Source organism: Harpegnathos saltator, unplaced genomic scaffold, assembly GCF_003227715.2.
Source record: "Harpegnathos saltator strain DR-91 unplaced genomic scaffold, Hsal_v8.6 scaffold86, whole genome shotgun sequence".
NCBI lineage: Eukaryota > Metazoa > Arthropoda > Insecta > Hymenoptera > Formicidae > Harpegnathos > Harpegnathos saltator.
In genome coordinates this window covers 555,685-568,733 of record NW_020230713.1, presented here as the reverse complement: position 1 = coordinate 568,733, position 13,049 = coordinate 555,685, and the positions used below count along the sequence as shown (strand labels likewise).

General features: G+C 45.3%; 1 protein-coding gene across 1 annotated transcript in view; it reads left to right on the top strand.

Moving 5' to 3' along the window:
- The first annotated feature begins 412 nt into the window (after positions 1 to 412).
- Positions 413 to 13,049, top strand: part of LOC105186939 (uncharacterized) — a 297,091-nt gene continuing 284,454 nt past the window's right edge. The window contains exon 1 of the mRNA XM_025307433.1: positions 413 to 1,231. The gene's annotated coding sequence lies outside the window, so the exon portion shown is untranslated. The remainder of the gene's footprint in view (positions 1,232 to 13,049) is intronic.

Genomic DNA, 13,049 nt, shown 5'->3' with positions numbered 1-13,049 from the left:
ACGGATGAAGCGAGAGAAAGAGGGAAAGAGGGAAAGAGGGGGGGGGAGAGAGAGAGAGAGAGGGGGAGTAAATAGGGTTGAACACGCGGAGGTGAAATAGCGGACAGAGGGAAGCTGCGAGAGAGGAGGAACGTTGCGCCTTATCCGGCTGGTGCGAATGAGAGAGATGGACAGCGTGTACCATGAAGAGAGCAGAGTCTCGCAAGAGTGAGCCAGAGCATGAACAAGGGTGGGGAAGGGGAGAGAGGGAGAGAGAGCGTGAGAGGTTGCGAGGGAGGGTGGATGAGAGAGAGAGAGAGAGAGAGAGAGAGAGGAGAGTGAGAGGGCGCGAGAGGGAGAGCGAGAGTCAGATAGAGGAAGACAGAAATACAGGGCGCGAGACCGCGCGACGCTTTCAGTCACCGCCCGATCCTCGGCGCGCACGGTTTCGGAGTGGGTGTTTCTCTGTCGCGGGCTAAAATCGCCGATTGCAATCGAGGTCTCGCTGGAAGTACGAAGGGCGCGCGCATTCGGGTGCGTACACGCGCTGACCGCGACGACTGCGGAGTGAAACGATCGTGGTCGGCGAGGTCGGCGGCGACCGGGGAGACCGATGAGAGCCGATCCTTCGTGTAGCTTGCTATACCGCGTGATCGGTACTACCACGTCGCCGAGGCACTATTGACGTGAAAGTCAAGCCTTCGAAGGATGCGACGGAAGCCGTCGACGGAGGAAACCGACGACGGAACTGCTGCGACCGGTCGTGAGCGTGAGCGAACTGCACGAGCGAGCGTTTCATTGAAAACGCCGAGACAAAAACGGAGAATGTGATGAGAGCCGATCGAACGAGAATGTGAACGGAGGAAATTGTCGGCGCGAAAGTTCCGCGAAACTTTACGACGACGGTCGTGCCCCTGCTCGCGGCGGTGTTTTCGATCGGCACGACACGTGCCGATTCGTCGTCGGGGAGCCCGAATCGATCGTGCGGTATTTGCGGCAGACGCTGTGTCAATGACGCAAGACTGAGCCCGAGATCGTCGCGCGAGAGTGTGTGCCCGAGAGAGCATCGTGTGTGCCGCGAACTTTCTCTCTCCGAATAGTGCTCCGAACTGAAATTCGGAAATCTTTCGCAGCCGCAGGCACAATGTGAACTCATGAACGAACGAACGAATCCTTCGTCGAGCTTCGTCCACGGACTCGTCGCGATCACGTGAGAGACTCCGAGCACCCCTGTCAGCCTGAGTGGAGTTAGGTGAGCGGAATTTCAAAGCGCTCTCGCGCGCCGCAATGTCAGCGAGCGACTCTTTTAACTGTTTGCGCGTGCCGGGAAAGGGAATCTCGCAGGAATGCGCGACGGAGCTGCCGTTGCGTTGCTGCGCTCCGCGCAACCGACTTTTTCGCGAGAACAGCCGACAGCGACGTTCTCGCAAACGTCGAATGTCAATTACGTAACTACGTCGAATCGTGAGACACGAGACAGGAGGAGAATGCTGGAAATCTCGCAGTATGAAGTTATGGGGAGGAGCGCGACAGTGCACATTGGCATTTTTCGTGGCGAACTGTGCCGGCTCCAGACGATACGGCAAAAATGGGCCAATACGAAGACGACCGAAAGTTGTCGAGAAATAATTAAGAGAGACTCGTACACGTGATATGGCCGGTGCCGCATTGGAGAATGTTGGCGATTACGCGATTGCCACATCCTCTGGAGCCAGGCATTAAAATGAGGAAGCACCGGCGAATTTCTTGGCACACAAACGGCTGAGAGAACACGGTGGGAGTGGTGTGACAAGCGTATTTTTCTGGTGTATTGTATTATTCTTCCAATGTATCTTTATACGCTCGAATGTTGACACAGGTAAGGGTGTGTCATGATGAATGGCTTTACGGCGTAGCGCGAAATTCGTACTTCTTTCTCGAGCGACTGTTACGTATCGACTTGTGAAATTGATTTTCTCTGAAACGATACATTTGTCTTTAAAAAAAGAAAAAAAGAGAGGGAGATAGAGTGAATATATTGGAACACGTACAATAATTCTTGAGGAAGACGGAATGAAGCGTGGAGAGTTTCTTTTTTTTTTTCGGATTGCGAGGCTGTTAATAAAATGACACAGATGACTCTCGACCGCGTAATTTTAGTTTGGACTTTTCACCCGAGAGAATATAATCTTGACGTAAAATTTAGCTACACGGGATTGTTTAATTTTGAACGTCAAAGTATCTCTCGCGGAAAGGGGAGAGGAGAGAGATGATTTCTCGACTAATCTCTCTGTATCAAGAAAGAATCGGCTGTAAATCAGAGGATTTCCACTGAGTGCGACGTTGGCACATTTTTCGGGGCGTACGTCATGACCGGCAAAAAGCGGAACGTACAAACACGTATTTGTGTCTTGAAATGTAATATCTTGAAATTTGGACGATATCTCGCCTTTGTGTGAAATATCTCTGTAGATTTTCACATATACAGCGTTACATTCGCGCGATCGGTAAGACAATGTTAATGCGCACACCACTCCTGTCCCCAAACTCTGCAATAACATTTAATTAACCCTTTGAATTCGCGAATAATGCTCTCGCTCTCGGGTTTATATTAATGTTATAACACATCGACAATTGATAATATTACAATTATTATATTACCGTTACAATTATAAACTAACAAAGGGAAACTGCAAACGGACTATATTAATTAAAAAGTTATCCATATCTGTCAATCGCCGGCTGAAGTGACGAAGCCTTCATAACAATATCTAAAGGAAATAATCGATATGTTATAATGTAATATGCGCAGAGTCAAATTTTGAATCGTGTAATTTAATTTGGCAATACTTTCTCGAGAGATGCAGACACCCACGGCAAGAACTTAGTCGATGTACGCCTGTGACAATGTAAACGCGAAAATCGGCGTGTACAATATATGTATCTTCTGTATTAGCTTTATCGAAGACGGGACAACTTGAATTGCTTATTTTGCAGATCTTTCTTTTTCGAAAATAAACGTGATACACACAAAAGTGTAACAAAATTCATTGGGGATCAAGAGACGAAAGATCACGAAGATTTCTGATTCTGATCTTTAACTCTTTAAATTTTTCTCTAATTTTTAATTATTTATTTAATTAATTATTTAATTATTTATTTTCCTCGTAGAGTCAGTTTCCCAATCTTTCTATTCTTTAACTCGCAATTTTTCGGCATGTCAACCCGCGAACTGTCTAGTTAGAAAAAAAGGATAATTTAGAAAAAAAATGTCATCTCCAAGATTGCTTGTTTGTAACGTCACGTCACGAGATTCGCGCCTCGTTTCTCGCGTCAGGATGGATTGACAGTGACGTCGACGCAGTTTAAAATTCTCCAGAAGTCATTACGCTCCCGAGCGGCCACGGGCGCTGTAAAATAATAACCGCCGACGCGCTGAAAGAGATCGCGCGCGGCCGTAGTCTGCGGCCGTAGTGTTGTCGGGGACGGATTATATCCGGCGTTGCGTTTCCGCGTTTCTGACATTTAAACGGAGGCCGAGCGAGATAAATAAACGTACGCGGGCGAGCGGACGGACGAGCAAACGGAACCGGCCGAGAAACCGGGTTGCCCCGAAGGTGGTGACTGACCGAGCGACCCACCGCGACCGATCGAAGGAGAGAAAATGCTATTTCGCTAATGGAAGGTCGGATCCGCAAATCGGCGGTACCGAGCAGCGCTCGCTTCTTTGTCTTTTGGGCCCCGTACTCCGGCTTTTCAATTTAAAACGACTTTTAGCGGCGGGGCGGCGGGCGGAAGAGCGGATCGGGGATGTGCGAGTAAGGGCGGGAGCGAGGAGTGTTGCTCTCTTTTCTCTCTCTCTCTTTCTCTCTTTCTCTCTCTCTCTCTCTCTCCCTCTCCCTCTCTCTCCCCTCTCTTTTTCTTTCGATCGATATCGAGCGAGGCGAAATGGCAGCGGTAAATTGGAATTATTACCGATAACGACGTTGTCAGAGCCAGTCGTGGTTCGCGCGTCTTTGGAAGTCATTCCGCGTAATTCGAGTATAACTTTTGCCGAGCACGGATCTCGCGTAGCGATGTGAACGATCGGGGTTTGGGGTGGCAGGTGCTCACGGAGCGGGGAAGGAAAAGGGCGATGTCAAAACCAGTTTTTCTCAGTTCGGCAAAGTGATTGTCGTGAGCCGCGAGCGATTAACTCTACGGGACCACCGCAGTGGTAATGTAAATCTTCATCCGCTGCGGGGAGAAAAAAGGTGCCAGATGTCAAAATTGCGCAAATTTTACTGCAACAAACTGCAGTCGAGTGAAATTAGGTCAAAATCAAGTGAGAGCCTTCAATTTAATGCGAGTTCTTCGCGCAACTGATGTTTTTTATAGTGCGTACACATACGATGAAGCATATTTTTACAACGAAATGCGTTATAATGGCGGAGCGCGAAAATCGAGGAAATGGACTTTCCGTTGTTAGATGTTTTTTTCACACTGGGGATAAAAGGATCCAACTCTCGCGATGCGTGTGTGACCAATTTCTAATTAATCGTTCAAGCTGATCCAGCGAAAGTTTGAGGGAGGGAAAGTCGGACGTCGGCAGCGCCGAGGGCAAACTCGTAAATCCTGTATCATTATTACGACATTCGTTAGGAACTTCCGGCTCTGTCTTTGACGTCGTCGAGTTGCCGCGCGTTCTCCCAGTTTCGCCATATCGCGCGGTTGATTCAGTGCACCGATCGTGCAGTTTCGCCGTTATGACAGCCATAACGTCGCTTATTGCGAAAAGTTATGGCTCTGCCGGTGCTCGACTGAAGATGCACACGTAGCGCGCAGCGAGGGCGGGGGAGGGGGGAGGGGAGTTTTCCTCAATTCTGATTAACGCGCGTTAGTACGGGAGTATACGCCCGTGAAATAATTATGACTGATGACAGACGCGCCGGCGCGCAAATCGCGGAGATAGATCAAACCTAGTCAAAGACACTGCAATGTTAAGTCGCAGTTAATCCCGTCGATTTTCGACCCGCAAAGTTCGTTCGTCTGACGACGCGCTTATAAGATTATCAGCGGAAACGGATATAGAGTTGTACATCGGCATATTAATTAATCTTGTCATCGGTTTATGTGATGAAGAACATTGTTGTTTGCTCGCAATCCCGGAAATAAAACATTAAAAATTTCTTAAATAAATCATCAGAACTATCGAAGTCAATATTTCAAGCGAATATCGTGACGCTTCTTCCCTGGGTATGAAATATTTTACACGGTACAGTGTCGTGCCGATTTTAACGAAACAGAATCGTGTAATAAAATTTTACTGCCCGTTTTGATTTGAGCGAGAGGGGGAGAGAGAGAGAGAGAGAGAGAGAGAGAGAGAGAGAGAGAGAGAGAGGAGGGAGGGCGGAGATTACTATTTTTTTGGAATTGTAGCTGGAGATTGATATTTTCGATGAGGCATTTTCGATTTAATACAGAATACCACAAAATTTCAAGAAACAACACATCGCAGAAATTTCCCCCGAGATCCCCGCGATGAAAAAGTCAATTTCAAGTTTATCAAACGGTTATTCAAATTTAGGGAGATGCGCATGCATATATGGAACTCCGATACATAAGTACACAGGCACAAACGACGCGGAAGCAGAGGGTTAATTTGTACGTTTATTCCCTCGGCACGTCCCAGTCGTTGCATTTCAGTAAGATTATTAATACTGCTATCGCGACAGATGGCGCGGCAAATATCTCGACGTTGGATTCGTTACTTTAGTTAATGAGAATATCTGCTCGCCGGTGGCTTATGCCTCGACGCTATAACGGCGCGTAATGGGATCTACTCTTTAATTAAGTAAAATTAGCGTCACTGAACGCCCGCGTAAATTATTGATACGCCAGAGAGAGCCCGCGCAAACGCTGTCCATCGATGCGTTCTCATTCGTTTAACGCCTCCTCTCGCTTTAATGCTACACCGAGAAGAACTTAATTACGTAGTTGTAACGAGGAAAGTCTAACGTCTGTTAGTATCGTCGGGTAAAAACTTACAACTCGAGTTGGGAGGGGGAGAGAGAGAGAGAGAGAGAGAGAGAGAAGAGCGGAGTGGCAAATCGGTCGCTTCATGCTTGCTTTAATTTAACTTCTAATTGATTGTTCACGATTAAAATGCCTCTGCATCTTGGAAATGCTGGATTTACCGAATGTAGGGCAGTGGATGTGCACGCTGTTTTTCTTCATTTCTCTCTGAATAGAGATCGCGTTGTGTACAATGAAAGTGAAAGATTCGCATTTCATGGTGTGCGCGACTCAATATAATCTCTGAAAATTGTTCCAGTGATTTTCACCACGTTCATCCTGAGAAACACAACACGTAATTTCAAAATAAATATTGACACATCATCGCAGTGTCTCCACAGCAATACTATATTTTTCACACATCGCTGTCGTCTCTTTGTTACTTGAAAAATGTGTTAAATGTAACAATCTAGTCCACTCTCAGAACTTATACATTTATCTAAAAGTGATTATCAACAAATTTTTCTATAATTCATTATAACGCCGCATCGTCATAATCGCCGACAAGGCATTGACCATGATATAAATCGGTCAAATCACGGACTGTTATTTTTCTAGCGTGTCGCTCACACGAATGACGTCGATAAGCTCCACATGCTTGACGATTTCTCGCTGCATCCTCGCGATAACGCGTCTGCGATGTGAAACGAAACGTTGACACTTGTCATACCGAATGGCGTACGTACGTCCGTTCGTCGCCTCGGTGGCAGATCGAACTGACTCGTGAAAATTATCCCGAGAGAATCGACAAATAAATGCATTTAACTATCTATTTATGCGTCATGGGGATCGCAAGCGCTGTGCAGGACATCAGGCTCGATGCTGATGCATCATCTTTGTCCAGTAAATAAATTAATCCGAAGTGGAACCTAATCAATTCTTCAACGAAGTATCATCTACTGCATAACGATGTTAAATTATGAAAAAGGAAAGAAAAAGGCAACATGTTTATGAAAGATCAAGTATTTCAAGTATTGACTTCGACTTAACATTAATTCACGAGTTATTAGAAACAAAATCGTGCGCGCATGTGTTCTGTTTTTCTTTGAAAAAAAAAAAAAAGAAAAAAGAGTTTCTCGTAGGCCATTTACTTGTATTTTTTATCAAAATCATACGACTAACGTAGATGCGTATTAAATAAACTCGAAGCTCACATCATAACTTAAAAAGCCACGACGGGCGATATTATTCTCTAATATTCGAGGTGTAAGGTAACCGACGTCATATTTGTCCAAGTCCGAAATCCTTATTAAAAATTGGACCTCTTTATATCGGTGGTCTTGTGTACAATGCAACGTATTAAAATATCTACCTTGTCAGTGGTATTTGGTTAGATATCAAGGGGCAGGAATTGTCGACGGGAAATATTCAAAGGGGGCGAGCAGAGAAGGATAGCAGGTATATGGGAAACCGTTTAGGACATTTTGCATTCGCGATATTCCGGCGATTGTTACGTATGCATCGCCGTGAAAACACGAAGCGTCGCATTCGTATTACCGGCAATAAATTGTTACCCTATGAATTATGCGCAAATCTATGCCCTATAGATTACGCATTATGGCCGCGGTGACGTAAAACTCGCGAGAATACAATTTTCCCCCGTACGCAACGCCGAACCGAAGGGTGTGCACGCACATTAATTATTATTGCAATTTTATCGTATATCGTGTATTCGGCAATACACACGCGCACATGCACACACTGCGGGTATTATTGTTCCATTAACGGCGACGGCGGCGGCGATCCGCCGCACACGCGAAATATCGATAGCGAATTTCAGCCCCTCTCGCGGCGCTCTCGCTCGGACGGCTCCCCCCGACATCTATTAATCGCGTCTCGTTCGTCTCGTTATTTTTTTCTCGTCGCCGCCTGACACACTTCATCGGGACATCGTCCTCGTTCACGGGATCTTGCCGACGGGAATTGTACGGCTCGCTCAATGGCGCTTTTGATCGTGCTGCAGCGAGGTAATCAGGAAGCTTCAACGCAATGGCGCAACAGACGGCAGATACGACACATCAAAAGATATATATTTCAAGTCGAACGGTAAACGACGCGGAAAAATGACGCGGCCTGCGGTCGATGTATTCTTGCGCTGCGGGAAAATCGCGAGCGCACGCAAGACCGCGTTTTCGATAAAAAGTCCGATTATTACGCGTCATTTGCGTCATTCGGAGCTTTTGTTGCGCGGCGACTGCGCGACTGGTGGAAGCGCGCGCCGCGATATATTGACCGATTGACACACTACGGATAAAGATTATAGTAATAATTTTCATTCACTGTGCATAAACATAAATTTATGATTGCGTCAACACGGTAGGTGTGCAGTATCCACGCGCGCATGTGCCCACGCATACTCCCGGTTTACCATTAATTTTGCTAATGATGAAGATGGATCGCGTGATCGCGAATGCATTTCAATTTCATTTCATCGGCTATGCTATTGCATTTCGCAATTCAAGTTTGACCGAAGTTTCACCGTCGCGTAGGAAAATGAGGTTGCCTCGGCTTAAATTGTAATTAATTTATCGAGAATCGTTAGAGCGCAGTGCTCGCAGTCCCTTCTTCTGTGAGATAAAGTGGTGTGCTAAAGTGCGTGAGGACAAGGCTGTACTGTTTCTTGTGGCCCACTATGAATTCCCAATTCACTTACGTGTATAGGTGTAAAATGTGTAAAATGTGTGCTACGCGAAACATAAAAACGGATCCCACTGCGCCTCGCGGATGTATCGGTGAATTTTTGTACAGTAATTAACAACGCTAATCGATTCTTATTGACATTTTATGTACAACAGTATCAAAATGTGAATTCATTGAAATGTGAATACATGATACTTCATATTTTATTTAAAATGCCAGAATAAAATATCTCGTAAAATATTCATTTTCCGATGATTTTGCATCAGCGGCACACTTTTCGATACCTCGAGTGAGACCTGTTTATGCGAAAAAAAAAAAAAAACTGCATAGGTTTTATTAAAAAATTTGTGGAATGAAATCTCGAAATACTATTTGGAACATATTTATTGGAGCTAATTCATTTAAAATAAAATAGCTTCTATTCCCCCTCTCCCAACTGATTTCTCTTTTTAAAACGTCGTCATTTCCGGAGGTACTCGCGTGGAAAGATCGAAGTGGGACATCGTGAATACACATCTGCATGTTTTGACACGCTCTTTCTCAAACTTACTGACGAGCATGCTCGTCGGAGTTCAGTTTGGCGCGGAGAACCCGAGCTAGACTCATCATTTTCACTCAGAGCTCTTGCGAAAAGTTAACATTCGTTAAGTTCATTGTTCACCATCTTCCGCGGGGCGCATTCTCAAGCAGCGTGCTTACATTGTATAATGCGCTTCGCGTTCTCGTTACACGTGATTATTAGAAACGCGTCTTTCCTCGTGGCAATCAAACCGCGCGCGCGCGCGTGTGTGCGTTTGCACTCGTTTACATTTCCATTTCTCATGCTCACCAGGGCAAACTCCAAGCGGTTCGTTACGTCGTGAAATTATCTGAGGAGTATCTTTTCTAGTTACGAGATATAATATCTTGCCATATACGGGTCGGAGAGAGTTAGTTGCGGTGCTATCGGTCCAAAACGCCGCTGGAGATCCAGCGGTGCAGGTCACGCTCTGAATTTATCACCGTGTACTTCTTACCGGGGAAACTATACATTTCCGAACTCGCGCGAGCGGATGTCGTATCGTGTCTGATGCTAACGTAAAACGAAAAATGTCCGTTAAGTTGGAAGTTCGACGCTGCGCTCTCCGCGGCAGCGTCGAACATTCCGTGTAATTTATAATAATTTCACAACGCGGGGACAATGCGCGCCCGACGGAATATATCTCCACTAGTCAACTTATATCATGAAAATCAATTATTTGCTATTAGCATAGTTAACAAGCTTGTGCCTGGCATATCAATAATAATATAATACATTTTACACCAGTAATATATTTTAATGCGCATAATAATATAAATATATTTACTTAATAATATATTTTAATACGTACAGCAGTACCTTGCTATTGCTGTTTTTCTTTTGAAAAATACAGAATATTATACGCAACGTACATATTGTCGATAAACTCAATTAATAACAGCCTGTTAGCCGATTAAAAGAGATTAATAATGTTATGCACTGCTCATGATGGAAGTAACCGCGAAATTATTTTTCAAATGATACTGCAGTAATCTTAGGTATACGGGGCGAGACGCGAATCTTTGTTTTCCTGAACGAGATGCAGATTCCGGGTAACAACTGCTGGACGCCGATTCCTAGAAGCACACGTGCGAAGCGTGGTAGCGCACGACGAGCGCGCGACGAGGGTACGACCAATCGCTCGCGGGAGGAGAAAAGCTTCTTCCCCCGCGAAAACAAAGGAAGATGCGAGGCGAGCGGACAGCGGCCCGACAGTCTAGCCTAGAGATGTCGATATCGAAAAAAAAATATCGCATTTGAATATATTCGCCAAATTTAAAAGTACTCATATCGATATCGAATAAGCAGCCCAAATATCGAGTAAATATCGAATAATTCGGTAGCCAATAAGAACCCAACAAACACAATAAGCCTGTTCGTTTTGTCTGCACTGCTGAACTGATGCATCAAGTTAAAGTGAGACAAACGTAGGTTTTCTCACTTCAACTTGTTGCACCAGTTCAACAGTGCAGACAAAACGAACAGGCCTAATATTACATGTAACGTGCATGTTAGTTGTAATTTTCTACTCAACAATATAACTGTTACTGTTGAGTAGGAAATTACTACTAACATGCACGTTATATGTAATATTGGCTGCGTTCAGCAGAACAAAATGATCAGTGAGCGCTTAGTGATTATTGTCTGTGACTGGAGCATTCTTTTAGATCCTTCATAGACCCAGGAGTATTTACCAATCAGGAGCGAGAATCACTAAGTGCTCACTAATCACTTTGTTCTGCTGAACGCAGCCAATTAGAATGTAACATTTCTAGTATGTCACTAAAACTAGCATGAAAACAAGCACCGTGTGCTACTGACTTTAGTTTTATATTAAAAAAATCACTTTTAAAAAAATATTCAATAAATATTCGCTGAAAAAATATATTTATTCGATTTTTATTCATATTTTTTCTGTTCGATATTTGGTATGTCGAAAATAAAAATAATATCGAGTATTCGATAATTTCGAATATCGATAAACATCTCTAGTCTAGCCTAGCCCTTGGCCCTAATGTAATCAGAAATATATGCCCTATTTACTTTACGTTTCAGTATCTTGTTACCGTAAGAGCCGTTATTATTTACGAGACCATACTCCCCATCCCACAATACAAAATGTTTCCCTCCCGAATGAAAAGGAAAAAGCCACTGGGGGGAGATCGATCACTTGGTCGTTCGAGAGAATTTTTAATTTCGATCATATCCGCTCGCGCAAAGGCTTTTGGGCTTCGCGCGTCTATTTAGTTGTTCCTCTTATCGAAAGCTCGCGAGGATAATCGCTTCCGGCACGAAACTCTCCCACGAAGAACAAATTCTTAGAATTCTGAAGTACATAGACGATGCAAATCACCGGGGAATCCCGCCGGCAAGGATCAGCCAAGGAGATCCGGCGCGGCGGCGGCGGCGGCGCGCGGTGGTGCGATACAATTGGCACGCTCGGAGAATCGCGCGATACACAGATAAGGCGAGAGGTGAACAAAGATGAGGAGGAGCGTACTTTCAGCCGGCGCAAGGATATAACAGATAGCTGCGGTTATGGTGGTGAGAAGAAAGAAAACAGAAAACAAAAACAAGAGAGAAACAAGAAAAGGGAAGAAAAGAGCAACGCGCGTTGTACGTACGAAATGGCCCAAGTTGCCGCCGCTTTTGAAATCCGGGTCGTCGCAGCGGCTATTTGTCACGAAACAAGGAATTCATGACGGGGAAATAGTGGATGTCTCTCCGGCTGCGCCCGCGAGATTCTCTGACGACTGCCGTCGGTTTTATTAGCAGCGTGCCGTACACGCTTGCCAAATGCAGGGAATAGGTCCGTCCCGAAGTTAATACGATATGGGTCTCACACAGATGAGCGCGAAGAAATGTGCGGCTTCTTGCGGATTTGCTGCTTTGCGAGCTGACGGAATCGGGCTAACGAGATATCTCTCTCTCTCTCTCCCTGGGAGGTGTTCTTCATAACCGACCTTCGCCGTCAATTAACCGACCGAATTTCCTGATACATCCCGATGACAATGCGGTACTTTCCGTGCGAATTTCTCCGGCCGTTTTGCCCGACGAATGCGCGATATTCCCGTCACGTGCGCGTCTCGGGATCCACTGAGAAAACTTTCCGATCCGGTCGACTCTTCGGACTCCGCCGAGGAGGGTGCTTCCTGCGCGGTGTTAATTGATACCGAAAGTTACACGTTTGCCGCACGGTTTGCCGTGCGAAGAGTCAAACGTTTCCGTGCGAAAAGTCACACACTGCCAAGTGAGCCCGCGCGGGAAAATGTTTTCCTTCCCCGCGTTCGACCGCGGAATTCGCTCCTTGCGAAGCGAGAAAACGTCACCCACGTAGTTAGTTTGAAAAAATAAATACAGTATATGTCACTGCGCTGCGCTATAACGTCGCTACACACTGCTACTGTTATCGACTGAAATATTAATATCTCGTGCGCGCGTTCCTCTTCCGTTGACATCTAATTAAAAATATCTTCAGATTTTGGAGATTGAGGTAGCATTATATCCGTTCAATATAGGTTTATTGGCTGCTGTGTGCGGTTTTCGTCGTGGTAACAACAAATTGTTGTTTACCTCGAGCATAACCAAATCGATTTTGCAGGGGAAAAGTTTTCCCGACTGAGAAACACGCGAATAATATAAAATAGCCGCACGATGAAACTGGCGATATTATTTCCTTCATGAAAATAGAATTTTAATAATTTGATGTTTACAGTATTCAACACGATCTCTCTACCTCTCTCTCTGTCTCTCTCTCTCTCTCTCTCTCTCTCTCGCGCGCGCGCACGTTACTGTCCGGCGATGCCTTTATTACGCCGACATTATCGCAGCCAAGCAC